The sequence below is a fragment of the Lampetra fluviatilis genome, chromosome 28, assembly GCF_964198595.1.
Source record: "Lampetra fluviatilis chromosome 28, kcLamFluv1.1, whole genome shotgun sequence".
In the NCBI taxonomy this organism is placed as follows: domain Eukaryota; kingdom Metazoa; phylum Chordata; class Hyperoartia; order Petromyzontiformes; family Petromyzontidae; genus Lampetra; species Lampetra fluviatilis.
In genome coordinates, this window is record NC_136302.1 from 7,742,410 (window position 1) to 7,761,561 (window position 19,152).

The 19,152-nt window shown below is 46.4% G+C and overlaps 1 non-coding gene across 1 annotated transcript; it reads left to right on the forward strand.

Moving 5' to 3' along the window:
• Positions 1 to 17,961: 17,961 nt before the first annotated feature.
• TRNAS-CGA (transfer RNA serine (anticodon CGA)) lies at positions 17,962 to 18,043 on the forward strand. The gene has a single exon. It is a non-coding gene; the product is annotated as a tRNA-Ser (tRNA).
• Positions 18,044 to 19,152: the final 1,109 nt, after the last annotated feature.

Consider the following 19,152-nt stretch of genomic DNA (forward strand, 5'->3'; position numbering starts at 1 on the left):
ATTTTTTGTTTGAGTTGCAAACTAAAAGATGAAGAATCGCTTTTCTGTATTTCGGGAAAGTGAGAGGCTGTCGCAATACGTTAGGCCATTAAAGACTTCAAGCAGAATTCTCAACTGAAAATGGATTTGAGCGTGACTACATGGGCCTGGGACGCTGCCATGGTGTAAGAGTTAGAACACTCGACTTGCAATCCAGAGAATGCCGGTCCGATTCCATTTTCCGACAGGGCGGTTGAAACGACGGGTAAAATATCTAAAATTTCCCCTACCTCTCTGCACGCATTAGAATTAATGTGTGCACCACAGTTCGTCAATCGGCAGGTCGATTATGGTTGGTAAAACGTGGGTACGCCCTTCTAGTCCATCAAGAACAACAGCAACATGGAAGAGTAGACAAAATACCTCTCCAGGGCTCTCTGTAGTGGAGGCCCTTCTGCCAGCAGTGACATGAGCAAGCATTTGCAGGGCTGTACCTTTATGTTATGTTTTTACATCGACCCGGAGGTTTTGGTTTTCAGGTTTATGTGAAAGAAGACTAAAAAGGAAAAGATGAAGCTCAACAGTGATCCACGCATGGTCTTGCCTAATTAAAAATTGTACTTTGATAATGTTCCCATGACCAATTTACATTTTCTTTCAAGTGCGGGAAATGGAGCGTGTCCGTATAATGATTGGTTGTGGTGAAGTTTAAAAAAAAAAAATCTCACCAGTCTCTTGGTCTCTGTTATGAGCAAGCACACACAAGTTCACGCTCACATTTCGTCACGATGTATTTCGCGCATTGCTCGTGGTCGATGCTGTGCTGTCGATGTTTTTCGTTTGTTCATTTTAGTTTCATCTTTTGGGGGGGAGGGAGGGGGCAGCAGAACAGAGGAAAAACAATGGCACGGTGGTCACCGCAACGCGACATACGTGATACCATGAAACTACGTTCAAGCTCACTTACAAGTCGCGTCTCTCAATTAACACTGGACGCTGATTAGGCTTCACTCGGCAGCCGACAGACCCTCAACGCTGAGCCGCAAGACTCGGCAGCACCAGGCCCCAACGGTACGCAAGCCTCAGGGTTTGCACATTGTCTGGGTGGTCGATAGCGGTGCAGTGACAGCACCGGCATCTCTCTCTCGAGAGAGAGAAGTTCGAAGAGTTTCGTTTCGCCGGGTTTGATCTCTGGCTCCTCTCCCGGTGTGAAGCGGGACAATGGCAGGTGGCACGACCCGAATGCCGATCCATTGCTGGCGGGAGAAACGGAGGGCAACATCGGCACAACAAAATCAGCACGGAGCCCTCATCGCCGAATCCTGCGTTCAACATAACCACGTCGTCACTGGGCCTCTGTGAGCATCTTCCAGACAGGGCAAGGTCTCTGTGCAGACAGCCTCCATCGTTGGGGTCTTCATGGCAACTAACAGTGCAGCTGTGCCTTTGCACAATGTCGCGTGTCGTTGATGACTACCCGCTACGTTCAACGGAGGTCCACGTGAGCTTCGCGTGGCCACTGAGGACGCTGTAGCACGGCTCGGCGACGAAGCACGCGCTGAATGAGTTAACGTCGGAAGGCAGCTGCGGCTTTTTGTGTTCAATAATGATTTGAAGCTTTCGTGACTGCAGGAATCCATACTCTTTGGTTCTTTCGGTAAAGTCACGTGGGTATCAAATAAAATAAATCACGACGTTTCGGGCGCAATACAAGCGTCCGTCATCAGTTTGTTGTCACGGACCTCCGATTAGCACGGTTGGACGCATACGGTGTGAAAGAAGTTCAACATATCTTCTTGGTTCTTTCGGTAAAGTCACGTAGAATGGAAATAATAAAATAAAATACAAAATAAAACATAATAGAATAATTCTCACGACGTTTCGGCCACAACGCAAGCAGCCGTCCTCAGGTGGAGAACAGGTCTGTTGAGAAGACAGAGTCCACCTGAGGACGGCTGCTTGCGTTGTGGCCGAAACGTCGTGAGAATTATTTTATTATGTTTTATTTTTATTATTTTATTATTTCCATTCTACGTGACTTTACCGAAAGAACCAAGAAGAAGAATCCCTGCAGTCACGAAAGCTTCAAATCGAAAGTTAAACATACATACGTGCATACTCGTTACAGTTATGAGCGCACTGCACTGTGAGCCTGAGTTAAATTCCTGACGATGATTATCAGTGGAGAGTAAACTGCAATGGTAAACCATTGTACCAATAGCCACACTGACCAGTATGGTGAAGTATGGTCTCAAAAAACCCCAACGAATGGCTCAGCAGGAGGAGGGCCTCATCCAAGCAGTTGGATTGACAAAAGAGCTGTACGGGTACACATAGTATACGTAACACACAAATATACACAGAGATTCATACTCTTAGTTCTTTCGATAAAGTCATGTAGGTAAAAAAATGAAATTAAAATTAATAAAAATAAATCTAGAATATACACAGAGACACAGCCTGTAGACGCAAGTTTGGTTAAACAACCAATGAACTCGGTCGTAGCGCAATGTGTTAACCACCACACTACAATTCCCCACATGCAAAGATTTTTTTTTAAATCCCCTGTATAGCCTGTAACAGACTGTTGGGGCAAGTGCTGTTAGAGAGGGTGGCCAACACCACACCCAGCCGCCTTTGTCTCCCCAGTGGCGATGTTTACACACCGCATCAGGTACTCGTTTGAGGCTGAGTCGACCTAGGGGAGGCCCATGACCTGTTCAGATGATCGTCACTGGTGTTAGCCTTGAGCGGCAATAGAACTCGGGTCGCCAGATTCATAGTGCGGTACGCTAACCACTACACCACCTTTCGATTTAAAGCTTTCGTTCCACACATGCGTGCGCGCGCACACACACACACGTGCACAGACTCGTAAACTAAAAAAACAATCCTCGTACATCTGGTTCGACAAACGCATCCACATATTCCCTGTCTATCAAGGTCTTTCTCTTTCATTTTTTTCACCCCTCTACTCCTATTTTGCGAGGCCTTTTCTTCAGAATAACGAGTGTTGTCGCTGTTGTTTGCACAACGATGGCCTCCTTGTTTTCAGCTTTTCACGCGCCATAATGGCCATTGCTGAATGGGAGCCCCCAGCCTTTATCTGAATACATTTTTGTGCCAAGTATCTATAGAATTTCAACCAGAAAATGAATGGCTGTCAGCCGGGGGGGTGGGGGGGAGGAAACACAATTTGCATCTGAAACGTGGAATTTCTCGTTCCTTCCCTTCAGCCGACTGAATCAGCGATATATCGTGAGCGATGTTTCAACACTTAGCATTTAGTCCAACAGCGGTAATAATTTCTACGTGACGCGTACCATTAGGCAAATTGAAAGGTCTTTAGTCAATATTGAAGGCAATTTTTTTTTTGCTGCCTTTAAAAGTCTAATTATCAGACATGTTGGGTTTTGTGGGAGGGAGGGGCGGGAGGGATTCCTCACCCTTCTGCCTCAGGAATGCAGTAATTATTTTTCGGCACTTTTGTTCAGGCATGCTTTAGGAGCACATTCGGGGAAAGACGGGAGATAGTTGGCAAGGAAGTGTCGATGTGAGGTGTTTCACGGGACTTGTGGCTGAGTGAGAGAGAGAGAGGGAGGGCGGTTGTGGTGGTTCAGACGGGACAGAGAAGTGGCAGGAAAGGGGGCGGTGAAACATGCCATCTGCTAACGGCATCCTGTTTTGATCGTCCCACAGACGCCCCATAATTGATCTGCTCTCCCGACTCCCCCGTCTGTCTCCTTTGGGACTACTCCTGCTGGTGCATGCACGGCTATTGAATTGTCTTCGTCACCCTCGTCTAACTAAACCCTCCCACCGGCGTGCGACGAAACTCAACTTCAGAGCGCTTCTTCTGTCCTCCAATGGACATCCGTAGAATGCCCTCTACCGCGCATATTCATCGCTCTGTCTTTTGCAACTGTTTAGGCAGTTCACGTCTTTGTTTCGATGTCTCTTTTTTTTCTGTTTTGTTTTCAAAAACGGCTTAAAGACGCCGGCAACACAAAAGCGCTCGCACGGACACGCCGACTCTGAGCTGGTGGGCATTGTTTTCTGAAAAAAAAGTTTGCGCAGTATTTCTTTATTGCTTTCCTTTATATACCAAACTATGAACTTAACCGTTTTTATTTTAACGGGTAAGACCCACTGAGCTATATAGCTTTTGTTCAGAAACGACCTGGCCAAAAAATGATTGCTGAACAAAGTTGCTTATCACGTGGGAATTTTTTAGCAGCCAAATACTCTCAACGCATATTAAAAAATGTGGAGGGAAAAACCGAAGGACCTGGAGAAAAATCCCCACGATCACGGGGTGAACACGCAAACTCCAAATATGCAGGCCTCAGGGTCGGGATCGAACCCACGACCTCCTGTATACGAGACGAGGTAGTTAACATCTCGCCACGGTGGTGCCCTATAGCAAGCACAGCATGACAAAGCTTCGCGTGGGTTTGAGAAGGGCTCGTAATCTTGTTATTGTGGCTGTTTGTAGATGAAATATAGATTTGTAAGATTTTTCACAAGTGTGGTGCTGGTGCACTAATGTCACACACACAAAACACTGGAAACAATAAAGCCCCAGACTCGTTTTTTTCCAAAAGGGCACTCTCAAACTGACGTTGGCATTGTGCCTCTAAACATTGCTGAATGTATGAACTTGGAAAAGCCACAGATATAAATACAGCAACTCATCCCGTTGTATTTTAGAACAAAAAGTTACTCGCAACACGTGTCTCATACAATCTGTTGGAGAGAACACAAGTGAAACGGATAACAAGGTATGTACATCTAGGGCAATTATTGAAGGCTGACTTGGGATGAAACTTATGAAATAAAGGGGCGAGCGAGAGTAGATTGGAGTGCTTTTGCAAGAAAAAAAAATGGATTTGGACAACGTTACCGATGTGCCAAAAGGGGAAAGTTTTCAATCATGGCGTATTGCCTGCTCTGACATGTGGATTCGGAAAACATGGACTCTTACAAACAAAACCGAATGAAAGCTGAGATGTCGTAAAAAAGAATGCATAGAGAGATGCATCCGAGAAATTGCACTTAAGAGAAACAGAAAGGGGGGCTCTGGACCGCCCTACTCAACATGCTGCCGCCACGACCCTCGACAGGACAAGCGGATTGAGAAACGAACGAGCAACAGAAACTCGTAGATCGGAGAAAACGTTCAAAAACAGAGACGTCCCATAGACTGTGTAAGCAAGTTGCCTTGGGCTGGACACATTGCAAGAAGGGGAATTGATGGCCAGTGGATGAGAATGGTGACAGAATGGCAGCAGAAAGAGGGAACATGCCTGACATGACAACCACTCACAGTCGTAAGGTCAACTCTCCATTACCATTATCTCTGAGGTTGATTAAATAAGTAGCCCGCCCCAGCCGCCCTCTTTGTGAGAAGTCAACAGTGGTCTTCTTCTGGGGAACCTTTGGAATGTGGAATGTCCACCCACAGTGCAGTGTTGCCACTGGGGGTCGGTGCCACTCCGTTGCACGTTGGAACAGATGTGTGTATGTTGAACTTCTACTCGCACCGTACGTAGCCAATCGTGCTAAGCGGAGGTACAGATAGGCACTTTGACGTCATCATATCATCATTAATTAAGACAATTTCACCTCCCATGCAGTGCACCATTCAGCATATACCGAATGTGCATGTCATTGCAGGTCCAGTACGAGGATGCATTTATCAGATATGGTGCAGGTCATTTACACAATACATCAGAATTCTCAACATTGCAAAGTTCTCAACTGCTTGAGACTCTTCGTCCAATTCAATTGACATGTATCTATAAATTGCCATTCACCGTTGTCGTCGTAGTTTATAACACGTGCCATATGTTAGCTGAGAACGTATTAATGCATCACAGCAACGCGGACAATATTTTGATCGTCGGAGATGGGAAATTGTTCCATTTGGATGCCTTAAAAAAAACAATATTGCTGCTTAAACCCACGTGCGGCCATTGATTTTCAACAAACAAGCCTGTTAGTGGCAAGTCGAAATCCTGAGTCATCCTTCACTCCTCTGTTAGACGTCGCTCCTTTTCCTCTGCTGCTGACTCCCTCCGCCTGGTCAAGTTTAGGCTCAATACCTTCCTGTTCTCCCCTGTCTATGACTGATATATTAAATAAATAATTACAACAATGCCCCCTTTTTTCCCACTATTCTGTGCACCATTTAGAGATGGGTGTCACATTCAGGTGCAGTATAAATTCAAATTGCATCATGCATTGTATCTGCATTGCATGGTTTTGCACGGGTCGCATCTATAGGATGCTGACAAGCACACATGCAAATTGGAAGAATGTAGATTACGGTTGGTGTCAAATGTCCTCTCATTGTGCAGGTGCTCGGAGCATTAGGCCGCGTTATGATCGAGATGGACAGGCTATTATTGACCAATGTGTTTAGTTGCCGGTAATAGATTTGTCCGCATGGCACATGGCCACATGTCTAATCAATTAAGAGGGCACCAAAGGCCAGTTTCCCCAGATCTCTGTAATACCACTCGTACATCTTAATCTGCGGCGCACAGAAGCCTCAACACCTGTTTAGTGTTCAGTGCGTCACACCAAAATGTACGGGCATGTTTCCAAAGGGAAGTGAATTTGCTTTGTTCGTTAGATGCATGTATGTTGAACCTCTTTCGCATCGTACGTGGTTAGCCGTGCTAATCGAAGGTACGGGGGAAAATACCACCAAACTAAACACAAAAAGCTGTCCTACATCAATGAGTTTTCAATCGAGATTTTTTTAAATATAGATTAATGTTACATAACAGAGAAATGTGCCTCTGTGCTAAGGGGTACCTCCCATAAGAACTCTGAAATTGCATTACAAAGTGTGAAGATAAATGTGACATTATCTCTTCACAGTTCAAATGGGCACAACAAATTACGCCGAGCTTGCAATTCTAGATATGTAAAAATGTTTGACCAGTGACCATTTATTGGGAGTAAAACACCGAGATAATTAGTATGTACAGGTTATGCAAGGGTACCACTGATTGCCCCTAAGCAATATAAAACAAGTTTCGCCTTAAAGTATCCTCAAACACTGAACAATAAAGGTAACAACCGTGTCTACAAGCGTGTCTACTTAAAGCTTTCGTGACTGCAGGGATTCATCTTCTTGGTTCTTTCGATAAAGTCACGTAGAAGGGAAGTAATAAAATATATAAAATAAAACGTAATAAAATAATTCTCACGACGTTTCGGCTACAATTATTTTATTACGTTTTATTTTTATTATTTTATTACTTCCCTTCTACGTGACTTTACCGAAAGAACCAAGAAAAAGCGTGTCTACACTTGTGTGTAGGCCCTCCGTTGTGTTGTCGGGGTTGTTCCACGCGCTGTTGGGCATGATGTCGAGACGTTTCCCGTTGCAACGCAGAAGCGCTTCAAACTGAAGTCAATTCCTGAAGAGGAACGTGGAGCAGAAAATCGCCGGGCGACCACACCAAACAGCGCTCGGCACAACCGCGAAATCCTCCGCGGAACTTGGATCGATGCGTTTCCACTGCAATGGCCCTGTTCTCAAAGTCGTTCTTTCCTTAATTCATATACTGTATGTAGTTGAGTGTCCAAGTGAATCCCGGACCAATTAGTATGAAATGAAGCCATCATATGCTATCGCTGAACTCTAAAGGTTCTTTAAAAAAAAAACACTCCCACCCACACTTGCCCAAGCTTGTCTCATCCTGACATAAGCGCATGGATGCCGTCAGCGATTCATTGTTTCGGGGTGGCTCCCTGCAGCCACTGCAGAACATTTATTTTCACTTTATTATCATCGTGGAGCTCCTCCTGCGGAGAGCTGTGCTCGGGAGTGCGGGGTTTTTTTTAGTGGGTGACAAAGGCTGCCTGTGGTTTGTTGTCGCACGCCAGATTCACAGCGCCCCTATGACGACGCCGCTGCTGCGGTGACACGTGCGTGCGCGCGTGCATTCCCCCACCACCCAGGAACAACAATTCGAGACACTGGGCAACAGCTGCCGGGTGTTATTCTGACACCGTGACGGCCCCCTTAGAGAGCATGCGAATGGAATATATGCGCCACGGTGGCGAAAATGTTAACTACCTCGCCTGGTATGCAGGAGGTCGTGGCTTCGATTCCAATCCCAACCCTGATGCGTGTGTTCTCCCCGTGGTTGCGTGGATTTTTCTGCCGGTCCTCCGGTTTTGCCCCTCCGTGTTTAGAATCAACTTCATGCATTTAGAGTGTTTGGCTGCAATAAATTCCCACACGATGGGACACATAGTTGAGCTGGGATGGGTAGCCAGGTCGCTCCTGCAAAAATAGCTGTATAGCTCAGCAGGCCTTACCTGGTAAAATAAAATAAAGGTTTATTTTAGTTTTAATTAAGAATGAGTCGTTCAATTCACTTGCTTCTTATTGACACCCCAGTGTCGATCCTCTTTGAGAAGATAACGAAACTGACTGGTAAAAATGTACACACGTGTATAATATGACCAGGAACAGACGTACCCGATCTTCTCAGATATTAAAGGCTAAGCAGGCTTTAGCCTGGGATAGTGCATGGATGTGTGACCACCACCAAGTGTAAAGGTCACGTGCAAGAGGCAGTGCAGCAAAATCCGTTATTGTTCTGCCCCCCCCCCCACCGTCACAAAACTGCACTGACCGGCATGGTGAAGTATGGTCAAATATCGCTCACGGCCTGCAGGTCCGTGAGGGAGGTAACTCGTCCAACATTGGATGGTCAAAACGGGCTATACACAGACATGTAAATGATTGGTTCTCTCTTCATATATCGTGGATATATATAAAACACGAGTCATTGCTCAATACATCAATGCAGTATTGTAAAGTGATATATGAGGCATGCATGTTTAGAGCTGGGTTGGTTTATGTATGCATCCCAATATGCATTATAGCGATTTAACATTTTAAACGCATGTTATTTTTTAACTTTTTCAGTATTTCAGCAACAGTACTGAATTGCCGTGGCTCTTCCCCTTGTGGATGTATAGGAATGGAAAGCTGTTGTCTTTTCAACCGAGATTCCTCTTTGGCAGCTCTGATTGATCCAGCGAAGAGCTTCACTATTCTTAAGGCCACGATGCCCTTCTCTTGAAAAGGGCTTTGTCATGATTTTTTGCCCCTTAATGGCTGGGCCATCTCAGATAATTTAAAGTGACGGTTTTTTTTTCTTTAAAAAAAAAAATCCCTCCCCTGTGCCTTCCCCACAAAGGGTAAGCCCAACTTAGTGGAGCAGAGGAGAGAAGAAAGAAATGTACACACTTTTCTTGAACATCAATTCTTCGGCACTTATACTCCAGAGCTCTCTTAGGGGGAAAAATATATGAAAAAGTGAACATCGTTTTCCACTAAAATTATCACAGAAATATGCACAGTGTCATACACACACACGAGAATATATGGTAAATTAAATATATATAAATATGTCTTGTATAACCTACATAGGCTCCTGCGGCATTATGGAGCATCGATTCAGGCTCAGGAGGAGTTGATATGACCAAGCACCACTGTTCATTCGACAGCACTGGTGTTCACACACTACGCCAGGAACTTATTTCAGGCCGAGTTGACCTATAACCGGTTGAGATATTTCCCTCGCCAATGAAGTTTCCCGCAGCCAGGAATTTAACTCAGGCGGCGGGGATCACAGAGCACAATGTGCTAACTGCTGGCAATCCACATATAAGCAGTACAGCATATAGAGAGATAGATGAATAGCCACAGACACACAATGTGACGTGTATCAGAGGCACACGCCAGGATAATGACAAACACAAAGACACATCATTTATAGATACGCAGTACATTTGTGAATATTTAACGCTTAGATTTAACTCCCTTTTGTCGAGCTGTGTTTTATGGTTTAATGCTCGGTTTTGTCTGTTACTTGACCAACTACATAACACTTAAATAACACTGGTCAAAAAAAAACATGTTTTTCTGGCCTTGACTTTTGCAGCTGTTTTAGACTAATTTCAGGGTGCTGATTCCAAATCTGATTTCAGATTTGCTCTATCACATCTCTTTTTTATGCTATCGGCATACCCCATTTTCATTGATTTTACCCGAAATTAACTCCGTCACTTATGATTGCAAGTTGTTGCGAGTCAGTGACTGCTTTAGTGTTAAAATATGGTGCTGAATTTTTAGGATAGTGTGTTTATAATATTATTTTATGTAGATATCCACATTTATTTAATATTTTTCTTCTGCAGTTTTTATTGAAAATGCAACATTTGATATCTCAAAAACCTGATGTGATAGACAAAAACTGATGCCAGATTTGGAATAAGCACCCCAAATTTACCTTAAACGCGTTGGAATACCTTATGCCAGAAAAAGTGTGTTGACCAGTGTTATAACAGTTTACAGACCATTCTCAATCCACTGCCTGGGTGAATGCCTCCCCATGCCACGTTGGTGATGGTGTTTTTCTTTGACCATACTTCACCACGGTGTTTCGTGTGATGATGGCGAGGACGGCGAGGGGTGTGGTGGCAGGAGGATCGGTCCAGTTAATATTCGCTACAGATATTTGCCGTGGCTGGGAATCGAAATTAGGTCAGCGGGTTCTCAGCTCATTGCGTGAGCCACCCACTGCGTATCTCTTCCCTCCCTTATGCTGCATATTTGATTAAGAATGCCCTTCAATAAAATGTGCATACTCTATTTCTGTGTGGTAGCATTTAAGCCAAGGGAATCCAGATGTATCGCGTGTACACCAAAACAGAGTTATTGTTCATTGCCGACTTTAAATGAGGTGCATTATTAAATGTGCATTATTAAATGTGCATTATTAAATGTGCATTATTAAATGTTCTCGGGGCCTTCCACCAATCGGGGTGTACAGCTGTCGGTAAGGATTACAAACAGGATTGCCCCCACGCGCGCTGCCAGGCGGATTTTCCACGAAATTCTTCACCGTCCTTCAACGTCGCTACGAATCGCATTCACGGCAGGGCCCGCTGTTGCCAAAACTTCTCTTTTTGGGGGGGGGGGGGGGGGCGAGGATTCATCAAATATAAAGGCAGCTCGCTCCAGCTTAGACCAGTAACGTGGGCTACGTGTGCAGCACTCGGATTATATGAATGCCAAGGGTAGGGATAACTCCCGGCACGCGGCAGAAAGCCCTATGTTGTGTTGGAGGGCATTTTGCTCGTCCTCTGTCCGGCTGATTGAAACGAAATCAAATGCCACGAGTCCACAAATACCGGCGAAAACGTGAGCAGTTAAACGCAAAAGTCGACTTAAAAAAAAAAACAGACATTGGCTGGAATGTGACTGACAAGTAAAGTCAGATGTTTATACTCGGAGAACTGCAGTTAAGTAAAGAAATTCGCTTGTATCGAACAAAGTAGGATACGGTATTCATGGCGGTATGAAAGCTACGTCAATGATGCCTTTAATGTATTCAACACGATTTTATCTGTGTACACATTCCCCATTCAGACACTTGCGTTGCGTATGGATCATTAAAGTAGAAACGATATACCACACACTGCGCCCTGATTGGTCGAGGTTGTTAGCCGAGGCTTTATGGTTGCTGAAGTGTGGAGGCCATTGCATAATTGAGTATCCTTCAACGTCCGATTTTTCCTGCAAGTTTTATTGGGCCGGGGAGTTCAGCACGGGGCTTCACTCGTCAGTGGAGAGGACAGCTAGCCCCCCCCCCCCCGCCGCCGTCAATCTGTGATCGTGACGACGCAACTCATAATGGGATTTCCAATGTGGTGTTCGAAATGCCGGTGAAGGTGCGGTGGCTGTCCCACCACTGTTTCCGTGACAACATGCGTTCGTGACAAAAGTCCCTCTAGAGATCTTTTCCAAACCACGGTGGATTTTGGCCTCCCCACCCCAGAATCAGAATACTTACTTTTACTGGAGAAATACGATGAGCCATGAAGCTCTTTTTTCACAGATGTCCGTCTTGGTCACAGGCATCTTGGTCATAGGCGTTGTTTGATCGTACTTTACCGCACTCGTGAAGGGGCCAACACCGTATTCTTGGTTCTTTCGGTAAAGTCACGTAGAATGGAAATAATAAAATAATAAAATAAAACATAATACAATAATTCTCACGACGTTTCGGCCACAACGCAAGCAGCCGTCCTCAGGTGAAGACCAGGTCTGTCGGGGAGACAGCGTCTGAGGGCCAACACCGGTTCAGCTATCACTTGCCACTGATGTTAACCATGGCCAGGAATCGAACTCAGGCGGCCGGACTAATAAAGCAGTGTGATAACCACTAAGTTGCCACTCCACTCTTAGTGACAAGTAAAATATTGAAACGTTGAAAGATGAGGGCAGTAGCCTGGCCTGCAAGTCACACAGGTATGGATTTTGTGTGGGTAGGGGGAATGCCCCTTTAATGATGACTTCATGATTATAACGTGCAAGTTGGTTTGGAGCCATTGCGGTTCACACAGAAGGTCACCCGGTTTATGATTAAAAGCTTCAGCTCAACCGCACAATGCCAGATCCTCACATACGAAGGAGACATCACAGCGATACACTCCGCCACTCCTGACGCAGTTATCTGGCTTGACCACCTGGATGTCAAATTGTAGTTGTTGCTCTGAGATAGTTGCCAAGGTTATTCAACTGCTATTCCAGCTTTCCACTTAGAGCATTGGAATCAATGATCGGACCGCTTGTTGGACGAAGTCTAAGGTGCAACGTCGAGCCCATGAGCCAAGGGGATTGGTAGGTGCCATCTGAGTCGGTACCAACTGGGGTGACAAATGCTACCAGTATCCACCATGGGTATTTTTCGATATGAACAGAAATCTTGGAAAAAGAAAAAATCCAAAATGTTATTCGTTATCAAGAACACAACGATAGCCTTATTTAGCGACTTATTTTCTCATAAAGAGCTACCACGTTGACTCTGCGATCGTACATGACCGTGATCTAGAGATACAATTCTTTGAAGAAACTCATTGTTAGCATTTGCCACCCTGGGTGGTTAACGATAAGCCATTTTTTTTGGGCCAAAACGACTCAGGTTTCTAATGTGTCTGTTGGCAAGTGACCTTCAGCAGTTCGTCTATGGGGAGTTCCAGGGGGCTCTCACAGCCAATGTGGTTTGGCATTGGAGCTTGCCCCTCGCATGAAACGTGGCCCTGGCACTTAGAACAATTACACTTTAATGCGAACACGACATTGTACGAGTATACCGAGAGTAACATTTTTTAATGTATGATTGCTACATTTATATACATTTCATGAGACATGTTTCGTTTCAATACATCCATTTAATGTATGGTGCAGTCCATAATAGAGGGGGTTTCTTTTGTTTGATTGTGAAAATAGCGTCGCTCAACCCGCCACCACCAGACACAGCCAACAAGCAAGGTTTGTCACGTAAAGACACATTTCTGCGGAGGGAGCTGGTAGGAACGTTGGGTTGCTCGGTCAATGGCCAGGGTCAACGGCGGCGTGGTGTATTCCGCAAACATGGCCGACTGTGAGGGTGGGCACAAGCCGGCGTGAGTAGGTTAAACATTGAGTTTTATAAGGGCACCACGGGGTGACCAGCCCCTCCCCACCCATCCCCACCCCTCCCACCACCCCACCCAGCCCCACCCTCCCCACCCAGCCCCTCCCCACCCTCCCCTCCCCACCCAGCCCCTCCCCACCCTCCTCACTCAGCCCTTCCCCACCCTCCCCTCTCCACCCAGCCCCACCTTCCCCACCCAGCCCCTCCCCACCCTCTCCACCCAGCCCCACCCCTCCCATTTTTGGATTCACAACGGACGGACGGACACAATAATCTCCTGTGGGCTGGTGGAACCAGGTGGTTCCTACCAGTATAACATGCCAACAAGTTTGTAATTCAAGTACGACGTTTCGCCGGTAATTACAACCATCCTCATCAGGCGATAAGCAGAATTTTATGGTACAGTATTGTGTTTGCATGTGGTTGTGTCGTGATAGTTACTAAACACGGGTTCTATATCTCAGCATAGTCAGCCAAGAATACCGCACTCTATAAACATGTTCGTTATAAACACACGGACAAATACAATGTGGCTTGAGATGTACAAGGGCCCATTTTGTCCTCACAGTTCACTTTTTTAATGAACAACTTTCTCTAAGCAAAAAAAAAATTTCGCCTATAATTATAAGGTAAAAAAAAATCCAATACCAAATTGGTAATCGGGCTCCGGGCAATACATGTACATGAACTGTAGTATTTTTTTTATTGTACGTCTGTTATGTAAGAGTTGCTGTTATGAATACCAAGTTTCCCTCAGAAACTCTACTTTCACTTGACCCTACAGCCAGTGCGATGTTAACTCCCTCGCCTGGTGTGCAGTAGGTTGTGGGTTCGATCCTGACCCTGATGATGCCTGTTGTATTTGTAGTTTGCAAGTCTCTCTCCCCGTGGTCGTGTCGATTTCCCCCTCTGCATTTATAGCCACTTCGTTGAGCTATCATTTGCGAAAGCCGGGTGGCTTCTAAAAAAAAGAGCTTATTGCCTCAGTGGGCCTTACCTGCTAAAATAAAAAAATATGAAAATAGTAAATCCATAACTCCTTACCCCCCCCCCTACAGCACCCCTACAAGCCCTCGCATCGGCCTCTTGCCTGCCTCTAGGCAGTGGCAGCCTCCATCGTGTGCCCCACGTGTGCGTTCGTGTTTCATCTGGGCGCGCATGTGTGCGTGTGTGTAGTAGTGGGGAGCAGTAGTGTAGTGGTTAGTGCGCTGCGCTATAAACCCGGCGACCCGGGTTAGATTCCCGCTCACGGTCAGCACCGGTGACGATTATCTGAACCGGTCCTGGGCCTCCCCTAGGTCGACTCAGCCTCAAATGAGTATCTGGGGCGGTGTGTAAACATCGCCACTGCGGAGACAAAGGCGGGGTCGGGCGTGGTGCTGGCCACCCCACCCCCTCGTGTACCGTTCTCGCCTTCATAGGTGCTCGCTAACAGCACTTGCCCCTACAGTCTGTTAAGGCTATAGGGGGGATCTTTTTTGTATTTTTGTAGTGGTTAGCGCGTTGCGCTACGAACCCGGCCACCCGAGTTCGATCCCCGCTCACGACCAACACCGGCGACGATTATCTGAACCGGTCCTGGGCCTCCCTTAGGTCGACTCAGCCTTAAATGAGCACATCGCCACCGGGGAGACAAAGGCGGCCGGGCGTGATGCTGTCCACCTACCCCCTCGTGTGCAGTTCCGGCCTTCATAGGCGCTAGTCGCTAACAGCGCTTGCCCCAACAGTCTGTTCAGGCTATACGGGGGATCTTTGTCTTTTGTTGTTGTTGCTGTTGTGCCTCTGCCCCCCCCCACTTGGTCACGGGGTTAGCAAAACCTTGCGCAGATGTCGAGCGTGTTTGTTCAGCACTTCCCAACTTTCAGCCCCCGCTGGGGTGGAGAGCGTCAAGCCGAGAGCCACGCACCTAACGGGGGGCTGGGAGGGGGGGGCTTAACAACACAGCGCAGTGTCGAACAACAACAACAACAACAAAAGCCCCCGTCACAATTCACGCGTCTCCTTTGTTTTCCTTCCCTTTGTTTTAGTCATTTGTTGTTGTTGTTGTTTGAGTTGTATGTGTGTGGTTGTGGAGCTTCGAATGAGTACCTGATGTGTGAACATCGCCACTGGGGAGACAAAGACGGCTGGGCGTGGTGCTGGCCATCCACCCCCTCGTGTACCGTTCCGGCCTTCATAGGCGCTACTCGCTAACAGCACTTGCCCCTACAGTCTGTTCAGTCTATACGGGGATCTTTGTCTTTGTGGCAGTGGAGCGGTGGTGTAGCGGTTGGCGCGCTGCGCTTACTGAACCCGGCGACCCGAGTTCCGATTCCCGCTCACGGTCAGCACCGGTGACGATTAATTGAACCGGTCCTGGGGCTTCCCCTCGGTCGACTCAGCCTCAAATGAGTACCCGGTGCAATGTGTAAACATCGCCACTGGGGAGACAAAGGCGAACGGGCGTGGTGCTGGCCACCCACCCCCTCGTGCACCGTTCCGGCCTTCATAGGCGCTACTCGCTAACAGCACTTGCCCCTACATATGCTTAGGTTTTTTCGGTAAAGTCACGTAGGTAAAACATTAAAATTAATGAAAGTAAAATAAAATAAAAATCACGACCTTTCGGAGGCAACACAAGTCTCCGTCATGTTGCCTCCGAAACGTCGTGATTTTTATTTTATTTTACTTTCATTAATTTTAATGTTTTACCTACGTTACTTTACCGAAAAAACCTAAGAATATGAATCCTTGCAGTCACGAAAGCTTCAAATCTAGAATTTTGCCCCTACAGTTTGTCAAAGGCTTCTAGAGGGGTGTGTGTGTGTGATCTTTGTCTTTTTTTGTTACGATGCCAGTCCGTCACACAGCCGTCACACACGCGTGTTGTGTTGTTTGAGCTCGGATGGGTTGTAAATAAAGAAATAAACAAAAAACACACGCGCGTTTTGGCAGTGTTTCTGCTGCGCACAGAATAAAATGCGTGAGAGGCGATTGTGTTTTTTTTGCGCACTTTAGCCTATTCGTGCTTGTGGGTCGAGAGAGTTGATCTTGGTCCTCATTCTGAAATGGTCGCGCTTCTCTATTTTTTAAACATGCGAATGTCATTACTGTGAGGGTGAAAAAAAGCTTGCCAATGTTACTTGCTCACTCGTGCGGTATTTTTATGATGGATTATAAGTATTTCTTCACGTGTGTGTGTGTGTGTACAGTACGTGTACAGCTTCTTCTTGGTTCTTTCGGTAAAGTCACGTAGAAGGGAAATGCTAAAATAATAAAAATAAAACCTAAAACCTAACGCAAGCAGCGGTGTGGCCGAAACGTCGTGAGAATTGTATTTTATTATGTTTTATTATTATTATTTTATTTTTATTATTTTCCTTCTACGTGACTTTACCGAATGAACCAAGAAGATGAATCCCTGCAAGCACGAAAGCTTTAAATATAAATTTTACGTGTACAGCTGTTGGACAATCCACTGCTGGATGATAGTGCCCCCTGTCCCGCGTCGTGTGGATTCGCAGGGGGGGTTTTGACCATACTTCACCACGCCGGTCAGTGGGTGTTGTTGAAGGGCATAGACGAGGCAGCACAGTAGTAGTGCAGCCGTGCGTGTTGCTTCACTGCCAGGCGCGTGGCTCCACAGCTGATAACACCTGTTATTCACAAGCCTGCTTTGCTTCTGGTCAGGCCCGGTCTGGGTTACTTGATCATATAGGGGCCGTCCATAAAAAAACGTCACGCACCTGGGAGGGTGTCAGACATTTGTGACGATGTGACGAGGAGGGAGGGGGGGTGAGAAATGTGACGTCACACCAAAATGCGCAACTTCAAATAAACATAGACACGTTCTACTTAATTAAATAGACATTTTAACAAATGTTTTCTCCTACAACATCAGAGTGCAGCGCCACATTAAATACGCACTACAATGGCAATAGTTTAAAGAGATTTGAAGCATGTTTTATATTTTTTTTTTGGGGGGGGGGCAGAGCTTTGTGACGTCATATTTGAGGGGGGGTCTGACTTTTTGTGACGCCGTGTGACGAAGGGGGGGGGGGGGTCCAAAATCGTCCAAAGTGGCGTGACGTCATTTATGGACAGCCCCATATGTCTGTATGCTTACAAAACATACATTAAATACCAGCTCCCGACATCCCTGCAACTGAACAGTAAGGTTACTCTGAGCCAAACTGCTAAAAGATAATGGGTCACAATAAACACTGAGCTTTTATAATAATTCACTCAACCCCAAGAAAAGCATTCACTTGTCACGATCCAGGGTCATGGTTCAAGTTAACATACATCGTTATTATTTTAGAAGATTTTGGCACTTATTTCGGTCAGCTGCAACTATATGAGGCTTCGCCAAGGCAGGGAACACAAAGGGCATGAAGCTACATGCTTGCACGCCGCGTGTGTGTGCGTGTTTGAATAGCCGATAACAGTGTCTTGGGCAATAACAATAGGTCAGTAAGTGCCCTGAGTCATGGTGGCCGAGTGGTTAAGGCGTTGGACTCGAAATCCAATGGGGTCTCCCCGCACAGGTTCAAATCCTGTCCATGACGGTTTAGTTTTAATCCAGCCGGCTTGCACTCGATCGCCAGCAGGGGTTGTTTTCTATTATAATAGGGCAGGGTACTTTTTGACTTTTGCTTGTTGCACCATTAGGATGCAAGGATTAGGATGCATCCATTAGAGAGCTCTCGAGAGGCGTTTCTCCTGAGAAAGAAGTACACGCATACATCGATTTGCGGTGCAACCCACTCATAACTGCTGGGTGGACAGAGGCGTTGGTGGTGGAGGTGGTGGATGGGGAGGATTTAAGAAACTTGCACCGTTGTTTCAACTGCCGCACCGATAGCTCAGACCGCCGACTTCTGGGGTTGTACAAGTCCCGTGCGTTCACCATCACGCCACGTCCGAGCCCTTTTAATATTCCGAAATACGGCACGGAGTTGAATTACAGCAACCGCACGGTCCGCACAGTTGGTTGGGGAAAAAAAACGAAGTGGGTGCCTTAGCACGCGGTACCTAACCCCCGCTATAGAAACGTCTGCCTGTGGAAGCAATTAAAGGGAATCTGCGTTATGTGGTGGCTTTGCGGTGCCTTGTGGGGGTGGGGGTTGGGGCATGATGGGGGGGGGTGGGCACTTCTCACTCTGCACTTTTTGAACATGACTTTCAAAGGGGCTTCACGTCCGAAAGGAAATAAGAAAGCCTGTCCCGGTGTATCAAGGACACATTAAAGGACACGTTGCTCACGTTTCCTTTTTTTACCGTGTGTGCATGTGTGTTGCCAGATGAAGAGCGCGTGGCTTGATTGGCAGCGTCGCCGGGAATAACCTGCGAAATATCTTTGAAGGTTGTGAACAGGTAACTCCCCTCGTGCGTTCTCTCAGGCGGTGTTGAGGCTGCACGCGTAGTCTTTCCATGCCGTTGTGCCCACGCCCAGCCACAAATGTGTCCAACCCTCCCTCTTGTGCGACTCTGTCAAGAATTATCTACTCTGTGCTGTTTGGTTGCCTGGGCAAAAATGGCCTATGGCATTGCCCAATCCTGGCTCAACTACTCAATAAACAATCTGAGGATCAGACACATGAACGGTGAGAAGCATAGAAAGAGCCGCGCTCAGTCTTGCACAGATGCATCATAGAGCAAAAACAAAAGTAGAGAC